Raw genomic sequence first — 4,364 nt, 5'->3', positions numbered from 1 at the left:
AAAACCTGCACCATCGATTTTAATGGCTGCATAGTATTCCATTAAACTGATAGATGATAATGCATTTATTCCTCACTGAAAGGCATGCATTTCTTTATTATCCTTCTGATACAAACACATTTATAGACCTTTGACCTTATTTTCCTTAAGATAAATTCCTCCCATCAGCATGGCGGGGCAGGAGAGTGGATGCTCTTTGTCCCGGAATTGGCTGCCATGTGCCCACGTGCTCCCCAAGGACAGGAACTGTCCCTGAACCACCTGTGGGTTCTCTGGCATGGGGTCCTGTCACCAAGCCTGGTGCACAATGGGGCTCTGAGAAGAGTTGGCACATATTAATTTCTTAGTAATAACAAGTCAGGAGACAGACCTCCCATGAAGACCCTGCCTGAAACTGAGATGTATGATAAACTCAACTTTCTGCACCTGAGGTTGAAGAAAATAAAAAGCATAGTTTTGGGGGTCAGCCTTGGCTTCAGCGCCAGGGTGGCTACTCAGTGTGTGACTTAATCTCCCAGGACCTCAGTGTTCCCATCTGTACAAGGGAGTTAAAGACATGTCTTAGGCAAGCTTATATGGCTGGGTGTCTGTCTGCCCTGGCTCTGCACAGCATCCAAGAGGATGTAAAGCCAGGGCATGTTCTCCCAGGCACTGCTCTCCCAAGGGAGCCGACCCCTGGAGAGATCTAGAGCATAAACTGGGGCCGGGGGGGTCACACCTAAGAGCTCCGGGACCTCTGACAACCAAAGCAAGAACACACGTGCTTCAGTGGGCTCTGGGCTCCATCGGTGAGCTTGCCCCCTTGGCACAGATCATGCTAAATTACAGCAGGAGTTGCGGGGGGAGGGGGTTCCTTTGGATTCCAAAGAAGAAGAAGAAGATGCCATTTTTTTTTAAGTAGTCTCCATGCTCAACCCAGGGCTTGAACTCACGACTCTGAGATCCAGACCTGAGCTGTTATTAAGAGTTGGATACTTAACAGGCTGAGCCACCCAGGCACCTCAAGAAAATGCCATTGTCTGACTGCTCATTATGTGCCAAGCAACTATGAAAAAGCAACTTTTGCATTCATTTCCTAGTTTCATTCTTCTTGCAAAGAGGAAATTACAGTCCAGTTGACAGAGGATAAAACTCGGGCTCAGAGACTGACTGGACCAAGGACTCTGCTCTGCCCCCTCTCCCACCACCATCTCTCCCCTCCACTCCCTGCCAAACTGCCCAGCCCTTCTCCACTCAGCAGCCAGAGTGTGCTTTCCAAAACAATGAGCTACTTGTGACATTCCTCTGCTGGTGACCTTCTTCAGGAAAGGTCTCCCCAGGGCCCTTGGGGAAAAGTCCGAAGTCCTAAACATGGCATGATCAGGGTCCTACATGGAAAGCCTGGTTCCCCAAACCACTCCAGCTTCACTTACACCCCTCACCTCCTGGTTCTCTGGCTCTAATCTCCTGGTTTCCACAAAATGCAAGCTCCCTCCTGCCTCAGGGCCTTTGCATAGCTCTTCCACTGCCATTAGTACTTGATCTCTACTCATCCTTTCAAGTTCAGTTTAGATTCACCTTCTCAAGGAAAACTTCCATGACATTTTTCTTCCCCAGGTTGAGCCCCTCTGTTCTATTTTGTAACACTGTGATATTCTTATCATTAGAGTAGAACATAGGAAATTGACAATAGTTGACCGTTTTGGACCTATATCAATGGCAATTTCCTATGGTTCAACCTAATAAATACTGTGTTATCTCCTCAATGTCAGGCCCCCTGACATTTATTAAATGCTCACCATTGATACGTTTATCATTCTATCACCCCACCATTGTACCTGGACACAAAACAGAACCTCAATCCATTCTGGTGAAAGAATAAATAATAAAGTTGCAGTCCCAGTCTCTCTGGGAAAGTTCAAGCAACCTGGCATCCAGTCTACACCCGCATGGGGGCTGCCCGCCTACCACTTGGCACCAGCCACAGGTTGCAGAGACAGAGGCCAAGGGAGGCCGCCCAGGTCCACAGTAGCTCCAGCTGCCACACAACCTGACCCCAGCTCCCCAGGCCCATGTCTGGTTTCACTGGGAAGTGGCCAAAATGGTATTCGGGGCTCATCTAGATCAAGAGGCCCAAGTCTGGGGGCGAGACTTCGGTGCTGTCCCTCCCCCATCCTAGCCGCTGGCAGGGCCTTCCAGCCTGGCGCCGTGCCCCTGCAGCCACACGGTGGCACTGTTGGCACCAACTGGGCTCCAGAGGAACGGAAGCCTCAGCCTGGCTCCCGCAAGAGGCCCTGAGAGGCCGCGCTGCCAGCAAGCGCACACTGTGTGCACAAAGGGCGTGCGTCCGGGATGGGCCACGAGTGCGCGGTGCTCGCGTGTGGGGGGAATGCAGGGAGGGCTCTGCATGCAGCGGGACTCACATGTACTAGCAGTTCTGTCGGTGGTGGGTTTGTGTGCCCTCGTGCATCTGTGTTTACCAGGGCGTCTTTGTGTCTCTGGCTGTGTATGGATGCCCGTGTGTGTGTGTGTGTGTGTGTGTGTGTGTGTGTGTGTGTTTCTGGTGGGGCCTCTGAGCCTCTCTGTGAGGAGAGAGCCAGTAGTTGAGGGATGAGTGTGCCTGGGTACCTGGACATCAAGGTCAGAGATTTCTGGGACTCGGCCTCCCCCTCCTCTGGCCCCTGTCCCCCCATCACCTGCATGGACAGATGCTCTGATTCCCACCCCAGAGCCCCCAGCCGCTGGCTCCACCAGTTGGGCACCCCCCAGAAGTGCCCTGTCCCTCCCCCTGCCCCTCAGCTTTCTCTCTGGTGCCTCCTCCACCAACACCAGCTCCTGCAGGCTCGGATACTTATCCAGAGGTACGTATCCTACAGGGCTCAAGTCTGCTCCTGACCCCATTACTCTGACGTCCCCAGCCCAGCACCCTGCCTCTGGCAGCTTCAGGCCTGCCTGCAGCCTGGCGGGATGAGGGCCTGCCACAGCTTCCCTCCCTGGGGAAGCTACTCTCATAGCTAGGGTCCTAGGTGGGTCCTGAAGGAGCAGACTTCAGAGCATGGCATGTCTCCGTCCTCAGACTGGAGGCGCCTAGAGATGGGGCTCTGCCTCTCCCCTCTGACCTCAGAGTGGAACCATGTCTCTGATTCTATCACCCAGTTCTGGAGAGAGTGTGGGCCCCCGGTTCCTTCTCCAGGCCCCAACTCTGGCCCCAAACACACATTTCGCAGCATGGGTGCCGGCTCTCTCCCTGCCCTCCCTTCCCTCCACCGGGTGAGGGCCCAGAGGGCCACATCTGGCCACATCTGGCCACCCTTCCCCCGTGGTTATTAATAATTGGGTATTAGGCGAGAGGCGACTATTGATTCTGGCGCAGGCGGCTCTGGGTCGGGGTAATTTATGGAAACACTGGCGTCCCCGGTGATAAATAATGAGGTGATCGCAGAGACAGGTCACTAGTGAGTGGCCTCCAGCCCGCTGCCCTGTCCACTAACACACAGACTCATAAATGGAGGGAGAGAGGAAGAGAGACCCGGGCTGGCCATAAAGACAAAGGATGCGTTGGTGGGGAGAGGCACTGGGAAGACAGGGAAAGCATACACACGCGGCAGTGGGGGCCATGCAGGGGCTGCTGGGAAAGGGGCCGGCCTTCACAGAGAATGGGACAGAATGACAGACAAGGACAGGCACATGGAGCAAGAGGCAGGGCAGAGGAGGGAGAAGGCAGATGTGAGGACAGAGAGACGGGGCAGGGAGAGAGGGGGAAAGACAGACAAAGCTGGGGAGCCTGAGGAATGAAGAGCAACAGAGCTGGGTAGGGCAGGGACATGATGGGGAGACGCAGGGACAAAGACAAAGAGAGGCGAGGCCACGGTACGGAAGGCCAGCCATGCCAAGTGCCTACCATGTGCTGGCTCTACTCTGTGTTCTTATTTCCTCGTCCTGGCAGCCCGGAGCATGGCCTCCAGAACCAGCCTGTCTGGGTTCAAATCCCAGCGCCACCCCTGGTCCCAGCTGCATGACCTTGGGCAGGTCACTTCACTCCCAGTGCCCAGTGCCCCGACCTGGAATGTGGAGCCAACATACCTATGCCAACGGCGGTTAAGAGGATTAAACAAATCAGCATCTGTGCCCTTGGGGACCATGCCTGGCACTAGTGGATGCTCTAAAAACATGTTTGTCCTGGTTCTAGTCAATTTCATACAATTCCATTTGATTTGATCCTCTTCCGTTTGATAGAGTGTCTAGTTTACAACAAATGAATCAAGAAAAATGAGATGTGGTCTGATTGGGCAGCTTTGGGGAGACTCCCTGCAAGAGGTAGGGGTTGATTTGGGCCTTGAGGTGGAATTAGAAGGAAAGGCATTCCAGAAGGCAGTCAGAGTTTA

The sequence above is a fragment of the Leptonychotes weddellii genome, chromosome 14 (assembly GCF_054177405.1).
Source record: "Leptonychotes weddellii isolate Sample4059 chromosome 14, ASM5417740v2, whole genome shotgun sequence".
In the NCBI taxonomy this organism is placed as follows: domain Eukaryota; kingdom Metazoa; phylum Chordata; class Mammalia; order Carnivora; family Phocidae; genus Leptonychotes; species Leptonychotes weddellii.
The sequence above is the reverse complement of the archived record's forward strand: the minus strand, read 5'-3'. Positions refer to the sequence as shown.